The following is a 17821-nucleotide window of genomic DNA, read 5'->3' on the forward strand; positions in this document are numbered from 1 at the left end:
TTTCCATTTTCTACTTTCTTAATTATTATTTAAATACCATTATACTTTAGGTCATTACATTCTCCTCTCCTCATAAAATTTCGTTCTCAAAATTTACTATTCATACAACTCATCATCCCTTAAAGGCAAAACAGTCTACTTATTTTATTACTTACCCTCACTTATGGTGGAGGAATACCGTGGTTACATTCCAAGTCCTTGGAGATTACATATATCAAAAGAAAATTCCCCCAAAACTAAAATACCACTTACTAACTAAAGTATAACATGTACTTGCAAAAGATATACTACATATTTACTTACATTTCCTAATTATATATGAACTTCTTGGAATAGTTGCGGGTACTTCTGTTTGATCTGCTCCTCAAGCTCCCAAGAAGCCTCTTCTACTGCATGATTCCTCTATAGAACTTTTACTAGAGGAATCTTCTTATTACGTAGTTCCTATTCTTTTCTGTCTAGAATCTGCACGGGTACCTCCTCATAAACTAGTGAATCACTAAGCTATAACTCACCATAACTGATAATATGAGAAGGGTCTGAGACGTATCTCCTTAACATAGAAACATGGAATACGTCGTGCATCTTGGATAATGCAGGTGGCAAAACTAGTCTATAGGCAACCGGCCCCACTTTCTCTAAAATCTCAAACGGACTGATAAACCTAGGGTTAAGTTTACCCTTTCTTCCAAACCTCATAACTCCTTTTAATGGAGCTATCTTCAGAAATACAAGATTCCCAATATCAAATTCTAATTTCCTGCGCGCATTATTGGCATAACTCTTCTATCGGATCTGAGCTGCTCTGATTCTATCCCTGATGAGTTGAACCTTATCATACGCTTGCTGTACAAGCTCGGACCCCACAACTTGCTGCTCCCCCATCTTGTCCCAATACAAAGGAGATTGACATCTCCTATCATATAAAGCCTCAAATGGTGCCATGCCAATGTTGGCCTGATAACTATTATTATACGCAAACTCTACCAGTGGCATGAACTGAGTCCAACTACCCCCAAAATCTAATACACATGCTCGAAGCATATCTTATAGTATCTGTATTGTGCTCTTAGTCTTCCCATCTGATTGAGGATGGAATGTCGTGCTGAATGATAACTGAGACCCTAAAGCTTCCTGCAAGCTTCTCTAGAAACGTGACGTGAAATGCGGGTCTCGATCTAACACTATAGTTATAGGCACTCCATGAGAATGAACTATCTCCTGAATATAAATCTCTGCTAAATAGCTAAGGGAATAGCTGATCTTGATAGGGAGAAAATGGGCGGTCTTAGTCAACCGATCTACAATCACCCAAATCTCTGGCCATGCGATGTCGACAGCAGCTTTAAAACAAAATCCATGGATATATGATCATATTTCCACTCTAGGATAAATAGCGGCTGCAACTGACCCATTGGCCTCTGGTGCTCAGTTTTTACCTGCTGGCACATCAAGCACTGAGCTACATACTCAATAATCTCTCTTTTCATACCACTCCTCCAATAAAACTCTCGCAGATCCCCGTACATTTTCGTACCACCAGGGTGAACTGTATACAAGGATCTGTGAGCCTCCTCCAAAATAATCTTTCTGATCCCAGCATCAGCAGGAACAAACAGTCTGGAACAGAACCGTAAAGCCCCATCATCATAAATGTAGAATTCCTCCCCCTGACCAATCTGCACTTTTTCTATCACCTCTACTAATTCTGGATCTTCCTTCTGAGCGGCTTTAATTCTTTCCTGTAGAGTAGGCTGTACCACTAGGCTGACGATACATACTGAAGGATTACTCTTGATCAATTCAATGTTGAGTCTCTCCAGATCCATCATGATCGGATGTTGGATTTCCATAGCCACCAACGCTGATTCCCCATATTTCCTGCTCAGTGCATCAGCTACCACGTTTGCTTTCCCTAGGTGGTAACTGATAGTACAATCAAAATCCTTAATCAACTCTAATCACCTTCTTTGTATCATATTCAGTTCCTTCTGAGTGAAGAAATACTTTAAACTCTCGTGGTCAAAGAAAATCTCACACTTCTCACCCTACAGGTAATGCCTCCAAATATTCAATGCGTGTACCACTGCAGCCAATTCAAGATCGTGGGTAGGGTACTTCTTTTTGTATTCTTTCAACTGTCTAGATGTATACACCACTACCCTGCCATGCTGCATCAATACACAACCGAGTCCTTTCAAGGACACATCACTGTAGTATAACCCTCACCCCCTGACGGGATGATCAGTACTGGTGTTGTGACTAGCCTCTGCTTCAATTCCTGAAAACTCTGCTCACAACTATAGTCTCATTCAAATATGGCATTCTTTTTAGTCACTTGTGTCAGAGGCCCTGATAAAGTTGAGAACCGCTCGACAAAATGATAGTAATATCCGGCTAACCCAAAGAAACTTCTGATCTCCTGGACGTTCCTCGGTCTAGCCCAATTCACTACCACATCAATTTTAATAGGATCGACAAAAATTTCGTCTCCTGAGATAACATGCCCCCAAAACACAACTTTTTCGAGCCAGAAGTCACACTTACTGAATTTGGCATAGAACTTTCTCTCCCTGAGCATTTGCAAAACCTACCTTAAATGTATCTTGTGCTCCTCATAGCTCCTCAAATAGACCAGTACAACATTAATAAAAACAACAACAAACTGATCTAAATATGGATGAAAGATCCTACTCATCAAATCCATAAATATCGCAGGAACATTCATCAGACCAAATGGCATAACATGTAACTCATAATGCCCATACCTGGTCCTGAAAGCCGTTTTCGATACATCTTCTGCTCTCCCCTTTACTTGATGGTAGCCTGACCTGAGGTCGATCTTAGAATACACTCGTGTACCCTGGAGCTGGTCAAATAAATCATCTATACATGATAGAGGGTACTTATTTTTTATGATCACTTTATTAATCTCCCTATAAAATATGCACATCCTTATAGACCCGTCCTTCTTCTTCACAAATAGTACTAGAGCTCCCCACGGAGATTCACTAGGTCTTATAAAACCCTTATCAAGTAAATCCTGTAACTGATCTTTTAATTCTACCAACTCTGCTGGCGCCACTCGATGCGGTGCTTTAGAGATCAACATTGTACTTGGAAGTAGATCAATGGGAAAGTCTACCTCACAATCAAGTGACAAACCTAGCAATTCATCTAGGAACACATCTATAAATTTCACTACTGGTGTGTTAATAAGCTTTAATTCATTCTCTGACATTTCTTTCATGAAGGCTACAAATCCCTAACAACCACTCAAAAGCAGTCTCCTCGCTGGAACAGTTGAGATCATCTGAGGTAGAGATTGCACTCGTGACCCTATAAATCTGAATTCTGGTCTTCCTGGCAGTCTGAATATCACTTCTCTCATACAGCAATCTATACTGGCAAAGTTAGCTACTAGCCAATCCATGCCAAAAATGATATCAAACCCATGCATGTCCAGCACTACCAAATCAACAGATAGAATCTTCCCCTGAATAACAACTAGACAATCCTATAGCATCCTACTACATCTCACTGCTGACCCGGTTGATGTAGCCACTAGTAATTCAACATCTAGTGATTGTGTTTCAGCCCCACACAATTTAGCACATCCCACAGATACAAACGAGTGTGTGGCCCCTGAGTCAAATTGTGCAATAACACCAAGTCACCGGCCGCCTCAGCATCACCCGGCATCACAGCAAAAACCCTAGTTCCCCATACCAATAGAAAACACCTCGCCCGGCACAACACTCCTCCAGGTGTCTCTTCCTACAAGACGGGCAAGCTAGAGATGGCTGCACACCCTAGAAATCGCGATTCCCGGTCTCCAACCTCCGATCTCTATAGTAGCCATCTCTTTTCCATGAACCATGGTCAACTCCCTGCTAGGAACTAGAAGGTGTGGATCTCTTCTTTTGCCTCTACTCCTCAGCCTCTAACCGCTCTCCAATCTCTACTATAATGGCTCTATTCACTAGCTCAACAAAATCCTGCAACTTCAGAATTGACACCTGCTTATATATTACTCTCCTTAAGTCTCTTTCAAACTGTCGTACCTTTTTTACTTCATCTGGTATAATGTACGGGGTAAAGTGAGATAGTTCGATGAATCTCGCCGTGTACTGTTGCACGGTCTGTTGTCTCTACTTCAAATTTAGGAACTCCTCTATCTTAGCTTCCCTAGACGAAGCCGAAAAATACCTTTCGAAGAATATCTCCTTGAACCACTCTCATGTCATCTCCACAGGTACTGTCCTCTACTGCTCTAAGAGTTTCACCGCCATCCACCACCTCTCGACCTCTCCTGTCAATCTGTAGGTAGCAAATAGCACCCTCTGCTCCTTTGAACATTGCAGCACTACAAATATTTTTCCTATCTCCTGCACCCATTTTTCAGTGACTACAGGATTTGTTCCCCCTGAGAAAGCTGGAGGATTCATCATTATGAATTTCTCTATTAAGCTACTGTGGCCTGCCGACAGACCATCCTATTCCCTCGAACTCCTGGCAATTTCAGCTATAACTTGCTGTGCCATGCTATGTAAGACTGCATCCGAATCACCATCCGCAGTGCCTGAGGGTCCAACACTCTCATTTCCACTGGAATGGGCACTACTGCCACCAGGGTCCATCCTGAAAAACAAATAACTCAACTTAGAACCCCTTCACTATGCATATCACCCAACCAATATAGTATATGCTCCTAATTAATTCATCTCCCTTGATCTTAATTCAAGGTCCAATCGTACAACCTAGATACCTAACCCAATGATAGTTTACCATGACTTTCCTAAAATCGTCGCCCAAGGAAAATCACACAAACCACCACGGAAGTCCTGCATCTAGACCACAAAACCAGACCTCAAATTTCATTATCCTATACTCTGGTATTATTACTACTGTATTCTAGAGTCTACAAAATCTAGTATCCTAGGCTCTAATACCAAACTGTAACGACCTGCTTAAATGTTCACATAATAAAAACAGAATAAATAAAATAGTCAACCTAAACCCATGGGTAATGGGGACACCTGTTATACGTAGCGGAACCTAGGCAGCAGTAAATATAAATCGTCATTCCAATAACCACAAAATCAATAATCCCAGAGTTAACTGTAAACCAAAACACTATGTTTATATACATCTCCCAAAAAAATAATGCAAAAATATCTCTAGGATCTCACATCCAAAGACATATGATCCTAGTCCAAACTTACCCTTCTAGAGAGGTAACTTAACAGACTCAGCGGCGGACTAGATCTGCCGGTCTTTCTGGGTTTCTTGAAAAGTTATTTAAGTTCGGGGGTGAGACACTTCTTAGTAAGGGAAAATAAACTAAATACAGTTGTGTGGCAACATGAACATTTAATGCAATTATACATATACAGTACATTTCATATATCTGTTAACATTCATCATAACATATTGAATAATCATATATTTTCGTATTTTCTAATAAATCATACGGTTCATAAAATGTCTGTTATAGCTAATAATACTGAAAACATACCCAAGATGAATAGCTAGCTAGTGTCATGTATTACCCCCCATAACGGGTTGTGTAGCCCGAAGGTAGGACCCGACAATGGCTGGCCGACCACTACTGAGTCAAAAATGTCTATAAGTACGATGGGCCCGCCACACCCTGGTTTAGACTACCAGGTGGACGTATACAACTCTACTCTGAAATTCACATCGACTATCCATCTCCTACCCTCTCGTGGGGTTGTTAGCACCAATCTGAACATAGATATCTGATCTATATAGCTATAGTACCGTGCTCCTAAAACTGAACTAACATATGGGTTCTGATAACATATAGTACATGATAATTGTTGACCTTATAGGCCATATCCCTATTTTGATTATGAAAAATACTCAGGTATTTAATGTCTGCCGAGTTGATGTACAGGTATTCTAATTGGCAGATCATAGTGATAGCACAAAGAGGAACTGAAGCTGAAGACTCAATTTATGATTGTATTGTATTTGATTTATATGCAAAGGGTCAGTATTAGTAAATAGGGATTGGTTTGTAATAAGCTCACACACATCACATGCATGATCTAGTAGGTAAGCACAAACCAACCGTAAACTAAAAATGACCTTAGAAAGACCTTAGGGAATACCCTTCGGTCGACTGACATTGGATTTTTTCGATGTCTTCAAAAAAGACCTAGAAATGACCCTAAGACACTCACACATGCATATATATATGAATGGTCATTTGAATAGAGTAAATGTATAAGGGAGTTGGAACCGAAATGCATAAAAAATGCATGTTTAGTCAACCAAACTACGAAGTTCAAATCCTCCCGGTCGATTGAATCGGGTCTGGGTCAATAGTTTGACCACGACCCAGTCAACTGAACTTGTCAGTTCAGTTATACATGATACACCAAACTCCCTTGGAGTCAACACTTTGACTACCTGGTTGACCAAACCCAAAATGTACTCCAACGCTCTGGTCGACCGAGGGTCCTCGAAAAATGCCCCAACAACCTGGTCGACCAAACTTCTCAGTTCAAAATATCCCGGTCGACCAAACCTCACTGTCTTTAAAAATCACCTCTTTCGGTCGACCGACCAGTTAGTTCATTTTCACCCTGGTCGACCAAACCACGCTAATTTGGAAAAATCGCCCTTCCTGGTCGACCGACCCTAAAGTTCAAAATTGGCTCGATTGACTGAGGCATATGAGCTTCGGTCGACCGAATCTATTCTGTTCGACCAGTGCTCTCGGGTTGCTCCAAATTTTTACCGCAATTAACTATTTTTAAATGGGGTTAATTATGGTTAAAATGATTTAAAAAAAATTAATAATACCCTAGATGTCCTAATGGCTAAAAATTCTTTTAACTTCTATAAATAGCCCATCATTTGCAAAGATTAAGGGGGATTGGCCACTTTGATTAGGAGAGATTCTCTGAAATTCCCAAAACCTATAATACTCATATCTAAGCCCCAACCACTCATACTTACCTTCTCTTATTGCCAAAAGTTGTTTGTAAGTTGATTGAGTGATTGTCTTGAAAGGTTTGCTCTCCTTACGTGTTTGATTGAAACGATTTTCTTGAGAGCCAAACCTAAGTGTTCTTAGGGGGCTTTGTTCATAAGCCTATCCTAAGAAGACTTACCTAAGATTTTGAGTATTGCATTTTTCTTGCAATATCTTAGGAAGCTTGTATTTGTTTTTGGGTTGCAAAAACGTTTTCAAAAAACATACTCAAATATCTTGTGTGATTTATCTTGACATATTTGTGAAAAGATATTCGTGTTTGTGATATTGATCTTTGCTACAATATTCATTAACTTACATATCCTTTGCTGAATACAAAGATTGAATATCTTTTTGCAAACCAAAGATATACATTACTAGAGCATCATACGATTAAGAAAATCTACTGATTGAAATATACATATATATTGTTTGGCTAGTATCTTTGTGTGAGCTGTTAGATTGAACACATATTGTGATACAAAGATCATACTGGTTGACACTCTCATGTACTCATTACATGGATAGAAAATATTTTGAGAGTTGAAATATTGGACCACACTGAGCTTACTTATTATATCTTGCTGGTGGTATATATGATTGCGCGTAATTGGGTACATCTCTACTTTACTTGAAAGCATAATCACTGTACCATTTCATTTATTGAGCAAAACTGTTGTATACCAGGCACGAGTTTGAAGAGGGAGATAGCACTTTGAAATAGTGTCGGATTGGCTTAGACCCGGTTAGGAAAGCTAGGTGCGCCATCCTGTTAAGGCGTGTTAGTTGAGGTCAGCCCATTAATTTACTTGGTTAAGGCTACGGTTAGCCCTGTGGTAATTGACCTAGTTGTAATTGATGCCGCTCCACCCTTAAGTGAGCTTTTAGTGGAATCCTCATGCTTGTAAGCTAGAGGCGGGGACGTAGGCACAGTTGGCCGAACCCCAATAACATATCGTGTGTCTGTTTACATTTCCACACTTTATATTTACCGCACGTGTATGTTATGGTATGAATGATATGCATGATTTAAATTTCACATATTTTATTTATCGACACATTTGGAATTGTGTAGAAAGACCCTAGGTTACCAAATCATATTGACTTTTGACTTAACCTAGGAGAAAAGTTTAAGATTCCAATTCACCCCACCCCGCGCGCTTAGGAATACACCAATTCTAACAATTGGTATCAAAGCCTCGTTGCACTAGACTTAAATGTTTTTGCAAAAAGATCGCAATAACTCAAATTGGTATATCCCCATTTGGTGAGGGTCAGTCACCTTTCAGTCCTCCTGTGTTTTGTGGTGTTGATTACACCACGTGGAAAATTAGAATGAGTGTTTTTATAAAATTAATGAACTGGAGGGTCTAGCAGGTGATTGTAAATGGAATTTGTATGCCCGTAGAGAATGATATTAATTCGATGCATGAAAATTCACATGCCATGGACATGCTATATTGTGCTTTAGACAGTGATATTCTTCATAAGTTAATGGCATGTTGTAGTGCACAAGAGATCTGGGTTGAGCTTGAAAAGAAATATGGAGAGACCCAGAAAAAGGAAACCATCACTCCAGGGATGTCATGTTCAGATGCTCAGGGAGTGGTAAGTGAGAGGGATAGTGCATCAACAGAACATGAGGTATATGATTCTCACTCTAGATCGTTTGAGGATTTATGTGTTGAATGCGATGTCGCTACATGTGCTGAATCATCTGTTAAATACCATGATAATTCTGTTGATGATTCATGTGATGATTCTTATGCTGAATGTTGTGTTGTGTCTCATACTGAATCATTTGTTGATAATATTGTTAATGATGTATATGATGATTCCTGTGAAAAGCATTGTAGCATATCGTACGATGAATCATCTGAGAATATTTGTGATAGTCCTGTTGAACATGCATGCAATGATTCATATGAAAACTATTGTGTTAATTCTTATGATGAATCATGTGCTAAATTGAATAATAAAAGCATGTTGTCATTTGAAAAACTAGAAAAGACTTTATTGAAAATGAATAAATTTCTAGTTAAGATATCTAAGCAGAAATCATTTTTGAAAATTGAGAATAAGGGGATAGCTATACAATTAAAAGAATTAAAATATTATCATGCTATCCTTGAGAAGAGAAAGATTAAGAAGATGTTGAAAATTATCTGTTTAGAAAAGGAAATAGATGATTATTCTATCGTTGCACCCAAAGTAGAATATAAAAAGAATAATCATAATGAACCCTTAAGAGCCAAAAGAATAAATTTTTCAAAAAGGGTTCATATTATAAGTCCCATTGTCATACTAATAAGAATAAAACAAGTAAGCATAATCTGTCACATGCTAATAAATTTCACTTATCTTGTAAAATGAAAGGGCGTATCCGACTTAGAAATGCTAGAAGTATGGACAAAGAAATGATGTGGGTTATTATGAAAGCAAACCTCATAGGTCCTAAGGAAAATTGGATTTAACTTAATATTAGTTAATTATTTAATGTTTCCTTAGTTCCTAGGCTTAGGTTTAGGAGATTGTGATAATTGTAGGTTTGGGAAGTGGTTGTTGCTTATAATGAAAGTCTTAGTATACGCACTCACCTATCTTGTTATACTAAGAATCTTTATCCACTTCCATATGGACATGGCATGTATGCCTGGTATTTAATTCAAAATGCTTAACCCATGCTAACATGAAAATCACAAGTTTAAGCATACTTTTGTCCATTGTACAGAATTGAGCTTTAGGGACCTCGTCTTGCATTATATCTTTTTACCCTAATCTCATTAGTCAAAATCTGGTCATCACTCTAGATATAAGCAATGATAATAAATTCCATATCTATCTTGTGCTAATAAATAAGACATCCCTCACACAATCAAGATTAGAGGCATCCACTTGGGAATTCGTATTTTATTGTTAAATCAAATTATTCCCTTTGAGCTTAATATTTAAATCCTCTAATCTTGATTCACCTATCCCCCTCCTAGGAAATCCTTACCAAAACATGATTATGTTCGGTAAGGTTTCACCTATCTACTTGTATCCTTGCTTTAGATTGTAATTATATTTATAGGATACTTTCCATTCTCCGAAGAGCATTGTTCACAACATTCACATATCATATATGCTCTTTGCCCAAGCATGGACATGATTACTAAGCACGAAAACATTTTTGAAAATGTCCACTCATTCTAAATACTCTTTTAAACTAAATGATAATTTGATTGTCAAGAGTATTTACTCATTTTCACTTCAAAAGCTCTCAAATTATTAAGTCATATCCTTTAGAGCTTTATATACTTAGAGATGAGTTGAATGACTATGTTGGTTGTAGCAAGTCTCAATCTAGATGAGTGCACAAAATTCAAGTAGACCTATGCACATGCAGTTTAAATTGAAAGCCATTCCAACTTGTGCCTCTCAGACGCATTGAGATTCTTAAGAACAGAGGCAGATATAGGCTTATCATCTTAATAAATATTCATTATGACTTTTTGGTCTAATAAGTCTAAAGCATTCACGCCAAGATTAAACAAGTGGAGATCTTATAACTCTTGGCTAAAGAAATTAGAAATTGAAAAAAGCATTAAATAAGTCATGTGCATAACTCAGGGGGAGCTTTTATCATTTATCTATATATATATATATATATATATATATATATAGATTTGAATGCTCTCATATTCTTATATCGTTTATGCCTTTATGCCTATATGTGCACAGCATTGCAACACACTATCTATGATTTGATTAATGGCTGAAATATCTTTGTTGGATAGTTTATATCTCTACTATTGAGCTATACTGAATATCTTGAGTTGATTATACTACTGAATTGCATGCCTGTGTTGAAAGTCTCCTGCATGGCGGATGCAGTGATATATTTTGCATGCTAGTTGTGGATATTGGGTTGTTGCTTCTTTTACATGGTTTATCTGTTGAAAACAACCCACTATTAGGTACTGGTTTGATGGGAAAATATCCGATTTACAAACGGCATGTTGCCAAAATTTTGACAGGAATTTTTCCAAAATAAAACCTTGTGTTAAAAATGATTATGATGAAATTAATGTTAAAACATTTTTGAAAGGATGAGTGAAACCAAATAGATAATTAAACTTCATCCTAGCATAATCATCAATCATTTAGAAAGGCTCAGATCCATCCCTATAGGAAGCGCATAAATGATCCATATGCACCACTTTCATTTATTGAATATCGAGGCTTTTGAGAATACCCTAAACATTATATCCAGTGCTTAAAGTCGTAAGATTTGATATGGAATGTTTTTGGGTCATGAACATTAATATTGCATGCCTTAATATATATCTTCTGATGCATCTATGGTCTATAGGGACAACTATACTAATCTAGTGGCAAATGTAAATGACAAATACTCCGTATAGTTGATTTTAAAGATTTAGATTGATGACTTATACTACTAAGCATAATAAAATTAATCTTTGGTTCGTATAAGTAGTTAAAAAATCTAAGCACATATTCAAATTGATAGGGGGAGCATCTAGAATTAAATTACTACCCTGTTTTGCTTACCCATATGTTTAGCTTAGATTTAGAATGAATTCATTGTGATATGTACTTGAATGAAAAGATTTTATTGAAAATCATAATCTGAAGCATGTTTATATTGCCATAATTGTTTGTACTTGCCATATGATCTTGCATGTGATTGGTATGGTAAAAATTTTAGGATCATTATGGTTTTGGTTTTCTGGTTATTTTTAGTATGTGCTTTATTGACAAACCAGAAGATTTGTTTCTTGCTTGCATAAGTTTTTAAATTAAAGTTTCTATTTCTGCAAGCACCCCCAGTACCTTTTTGCAAATATCAAAGGGGTATATATATTTACTATATACATATGTATATCTATATATATACATATATACTTATATATATATATATATATATATTTATACAAGCAAGAATTGAACTTATATAGAATATATTTTATGTCTTGCTTATGTGTTTAAATGCTTGCATGACTTGTGCTATCTTTGCTTTAAAATTTTAAGTCATGAATATTTTTTTAAAATTTACAAAGAATGTTGCATAACTGGCTTATGGATCTTGTTAGCTTTACCGTGATCCCAAGAGGGGGGGTGAATTGGTATTTTTAAAATCTATCCTTTAGGTATTCCTCCTAACAGCAGTATGTTCACAATCCTATGGTCAATTTAGTGTAGGTAATATTAGAAGTTAAATAAAGCAGATTAATCAATTTACACAAACACCAGAAAGCGGTAAAGAGAAGGGTGACACATAGATATGTTATCGAATTTCGGCCAACTGCCTACGTCCCCGCCTTGGCTAACCAGCACAAGGATTATCACAATAACTTGCTCACTTAAACAGGTGGAGCAGCACCTATACAAACCAGGTCAAATTATCACAGGGCTGACCTTAACCTTAACCAGGTCAATTAGCACAGGGCTGACCTCAACCTTTACACTAATCCTTACCGGGCTAGATTACCACCCCCTCAGGCCATGCCTGAAATCTCTCAGATATACAAATAAAAGGTACAGTATAAGGCTGCTTTCTCGTAAAGCAGATTTGTACCACAAATGCGCACAATCACAAACACCACAGATGATTTAATAATGTAAGCTCAATGTGATCTAAGTAGTTCAACTCTCAAATAGATTTTCTATCAATGTAGTATGCATGTGAGAGTGTCAATAATAATCTGTGTATTTCAAAGTATTCAATCAAGCGTGTTCGCACAGAATATCAAACAAGCCTCCAGAATGTCAATCAGTAGAGTATCTGAATCACACAATTATGTATATGCTTGGACATGCAAAATATATATGATCTTTGTTTTTAGAAAAAAAATGTATGAGTGAATAAATATTACAACAAAGATGTTTCACCTCAAGCACAAATATATCCTTAAATGATTTTCAAAATAAAGAGCAATAGATATTTGCAAATGATTTTGAAAATATTTCTCAATATATTGCAACGAATATGCAATCTCAGAAGACCTAGTAAAGTCTTCTTAGGAAGAACTTATTAGCTAAGTCCCCTAAGAATCCTTTTGGTTCAGCTCTCAATAAAAATAGATCAATCTCACAATCAAAAGAGAGCAAACCTTCCTATCTAAACACTCAAGAACACTTACAGATGATTTAATGAGTTTTGAATGTAAGCTAGAGTGTATTGGGAAGAGTATGAGCAAATGGGAATCAAGTGAGAGTATATTTGCTTAAGAGAAATTTTCTTAATCCTTTTGCTAATCATCTGCCTAATTTTCCCAAATGAAGGGATATATATAGACATACTAAAATATTTGACCATTGGGGACCTATTTGGGATTATTAGAAAAGTTTAATGATGTTTAAAATATTTTAACCCTGTTTAAAAGTTTTAACTATGGTAAAAAAATAGGTGCAACCCGAGAGGTCTGGTCAACCAGAACAAGTTTGGTCGACCAGTACTCTTATGGTTCGGTCGACCGGGGGAATTTTGAACTAAGTGGTTGGTCGACCAAAAGGCCTCTTCCAAAGGTGATTTTTCATTTCTTCGAGGTTCGGTTGACCAGCCCTTTTTGAACTGGCTGGTTCGGTCGACCAAACCGCTGGAATTTCTCTCGAGGACCCTCCGGTCGACCAGGTAGTTGGAGAACAAAAGTGTTCGGTTGACCAGATGGTCAAAATGTTGACCAGGGAGGGTTTCGGTCAACCGGGGCTTTTTGAACTGAGTTGGTTCGGTCGACTGGGACCTTGGTCAACAGTTGACCCAGGTCTGGTTCGATTGACTAGGCCATAATGAACTGAGTTGGCTGGTCGACCAAAAGTGCACCAAGTGTGCATTTCGGTCCCATCTTGACACAATCAAACCCTATTCGAGTGCCTAAAAAACATATATGCAAATTTGTGTGTCCTAGGGTCATTTATGTCCAAAATTAAGACACTGAAAAAGTCCGGTGTCGGTCGAACGGAAAACCCTAAGGTCATTTTGCATCATAATTGGTTTGAGCTCCCAAAATAAACCATGCATGTGATGTGTGTGCTTATTACAAACCGAATACCCTAATTACTATTACAGACAAATTTCACTACAAAAATATTACAATTTAAGAGCATGAATTTGTCTTCAAGCTTTGAGCTTTCACGTGCCATTGATGATATGCTAATATGATGCACATGAACTAGATATTTATTAAATATAGGAGTATTTTTCATTATCAAAACCGTGCGTGACCTATAAGGTCAACAGATCTTACATGAAAATGCATGCAAGCTTGCTAGATCATTCTTATGCTCAAACCTACTATTTTGGTATCATATGTCGTGTGCCCTTTAACTCAAATCTTTCACGGGTCTTCTGATATACTTCAATTGCAATGGTTTGTGTATATTTTTGATCTAATCATGTTTGTTATGTCATTTGAACCTTTTAATGACAAGTTATACAATTCATGTGCCTCACTACTATATTTTATGCCTTGAGAATTTGTTTATGCTTTAAAACACATGACTATCATATCTCTTGCATGTTGATAGTTATACTCCTGTTTACTGTTTTTGATCATACTGGACTGGTTGAGTTAAATGTTGTGGATAATTGAAATTTTGAACTCAATCAGGTCACTTGCATATAGAGTCGCCAGTCTACTCTGGAGTTACATGTATGTGTTCAGTTGTATGTATGAGTTTGTGAATGGGAGACGGCAAATTTCGAGGAAGAAATTTTTGTAAGGAGGGGAGACTGTAAGAACCCAAACCGTGATAAATGGGTTTAAATAACTAAGAGAGGGGTAAAATTGGAATTTGAACAGGCTTCGTCGACGAAACCAAAGTTTGTCGACGAAGGCCTTGTATCTCTCGTTGACGAAGTTCAGAGGCTCATCGATGAGGAGAAGCCGAGGGGTTTCACAAAATAGGAGATCCCAGACTCGTCGATGAGGTCTTGGTCTCATTGATGAGAAGACTATAGAGCCTCGTCGATGAGGACGCAATTCGTTAATGAGAAGTGGCCGGGTCAAAGAGCTATATATAGAAGTTTCATTACTTCCAAGCTAAGAAAACTCAAATATCTTCTCTCTATCTCTCTAGAACTCTCTCTACTCTCCATATCTCTAGATTTTTTCGCCTTTCATCCCGAGAATAGTTAAATTGAAGTTACCACGAGGATCATGGAAGGATTCTCTACAAGTTCTACGGATTAGATTTTCGGTTCGGCCAGTTTCGAGTTTCAGCTTAAAATCGAGGTAATGCTCGGTTTTCTTTTCTTATCTGGTAATTTAGTAGAGAACAGTGTTGTGAGTATTTTCTGTACTGTTGATTGTAGGTTTTGGAACTCAGTTTGCTGTTTAGGGGCCTTAGAGTTCAGGATTTGCTATTTAGGGAAATGTAAGGGGAATTGTGTTTATATCGGTTAGACTCACTTGAACTGGGGTTCATGGTCCTGTGTGTGTTTTGGATACTAATTTTGGGGGTTCTAAAGGGAAAAACTATGGGTTTTTCATGATTATAGTTTTGGGTAAAAAGGGGTGACTAGTTGTATCCTTGGTTTTATTGAAAACCAAATGTATATGTTGATTTATACTGTATTATAGGGATGGTCGTGCCTTGATTTATTTTAAACTGTATGTGTTTAGAAAACCATGATTTAGATTACCAAATAGGTGTGGTTTGTTTGGTTATATGAGCATGCATGTGTGTGTGATTGGTTGAAATGGTTGTAGGAACGCGGTTCCGAATTGTTCCAGTTACTGAGAGTGTCCGGCTCTATATCCGACGGCGTATGAAATCACTGGCCATAGATTGGTAGAGTGTCCAACTCTATATCTGAGGGCGTGAGTCTATTCTGGCAGATCAGGCCGAAGGGTGTGGATCCCCCAGTTTAGCGTCAGTACGATGCCATGGGAGTCGGGGACTAGTCATGTGCCGGTTGCGCCGTGTTACGCGGGTTGACTAAGGGCCAACGCCGTATGTCACAGGCCGACTTCAGGCTGAAGGGTGTGATGACACCGGGATTGCTAATCATGTGTGTGTGTGCGTGTACGCATTGTGTGAAATTAGTACTAGAACTGCATTTAACTGCGTGTATGTTGCATCATGATAACACTCAAATGCCACACACTGATATAACTTGGTTTCTTCCTTACTAAGAGGTGTCTCACCCCTACTGTACGTACATTTTTACAGGTCCTTCGAGTAACTGGAACTAGCGTCCTGGTTTATAGAGCATAGTGGCTGGTGTATTGCGGTTAGTGCTTGTGTAAGTGCTAAGACTGTATTTTGGTGGGTTGCCATTTTGGGATGTGTTGGGCACCCAATTGTATGTTGTATGATAGAGCCTGTTTCTACTCTTATATAGACTCTGGTATGGTACTATGTGTATATAGAATGACCGTATTTCCACTACGTATACTCTGTTATGTTTGGATGTGTATAGGGTGCCTGGGAACCTCACGGGGTTGGACCCTCATCCTTTGCTTAGTATCTTGGATGTTTTGTATGATACAGGGACTGACTGGTTTACATTTTCACCCCTAGGTCCCATTCCAGGTTCGGGGCGTGACAACTTGGTATCAGAGCTAACCAGGTTGTTAGGTCTTGTAGACTTGGTTAGGCTTAGCTGTGAGTACATACTAGAGTATAAGATGTTGGATATGGGTAGAGTTGGTTGAGGGTTGTTCGGTTGCTAGACTGGGATTTGTCAACGGTATTCCATATTTTTCCTAGGATGATAATTCCAGTAAAAGCAGGGCAGATCATTGATGACTTTCGTGTTGGTGCGATAGGATAGTCGTGAACCTGGCAGGGAGTAGTAAACACGATTGGGGTTAGATTATTGTGTTAACTGTATGTGTTGTAGGGATACTGATAGATTCCTATCGTGCTGCAAAATGGAGCCCAAGGATAATGACTTGGGAAGTGGCTCTGAGGAAATTGCGAGTGATGATTCTCCTTCTGTGCCTCGAGGTTTGACTAGGCAGGTTTTACAGGAGATTGGATAGAGTGTAAGGAGACGCGAGCACTCTCCTATTTCTGCAGGGTGCACCATTGAGTGGTTCATATGCATGCATCCTCAAACGTTCTATAGAGAACCTGACCCGACAATAGCAAAGGATTGGGTAGAGAAGACTGAGAGGATCTTGGAGGTCCTGCACTGCATGGATAGGCAGCGAGTTTTCTATGCTACCTTCCTGCCATCTGGGGAGGCAGGTCGATGGTGGACTGCATTGAATCTATTGGAGAAGCAAAGGGGTGGTCCTGAGGAGATGTCATCGAGTCGTTTCAAGGAGGCGTTCTTCAATAGATACTTCCCGGCTTCTGTACGTGATGCGAAGGGCGATAAGTTCTCTACTCTAACTCAGGGGAGTATGACGGTACAGGGGTATGCGGCTTAATATATAGATCTATCTCTATTTGCGCCGTGTTTGATCTTGAGTGAGTATGAGAAGACTCAGAGGTTCGAGAAGGGCCTGAGAAATGATATCCATAGATTGGTGGGTATGCTTCAGATCCAGGAGTTCTTGGTGTTGGTGGATAAAGCCACTATGATTGAGACTGGTATCTGATAGGATGAGATGGATCAGGAATCGAGGAAGAGGACAGTACCTTCTGGTTCTCAGACAGGATCTCGTCAGGGATAGTGGAAGAAGAGGAACAAAGGCCCGAGTTACCGCCAGAATACCAAGCGCCAGAATTCTCAGATGAGCTAGACTAGTGGTCGTTGTACCAAACGCCACAAATGGCACGAGGGTGAGTGCCGGTCATTTGGGGGTAACTGTTACAACTGTGGCCAGCCAGGTCACATGTTTCGTGATTATCGTGCAC

The sequence above is a fragment of the Malania oleifera genome, chromosome 13 (assembly GCF_029873635.1).
Source record: "Malania oleifera isolate guangnan ecotype guangnan chromosome 13, ASM2987363v1, whole genome shotgun sequence".
NCBI classification, from domain to species: domain Eukaryota; kingdom Viridiplantae; phylum Streptophyta; class Magnoliopsida; order Santalales; family Ximeniaceae; genus Malania; species Malania oleifera.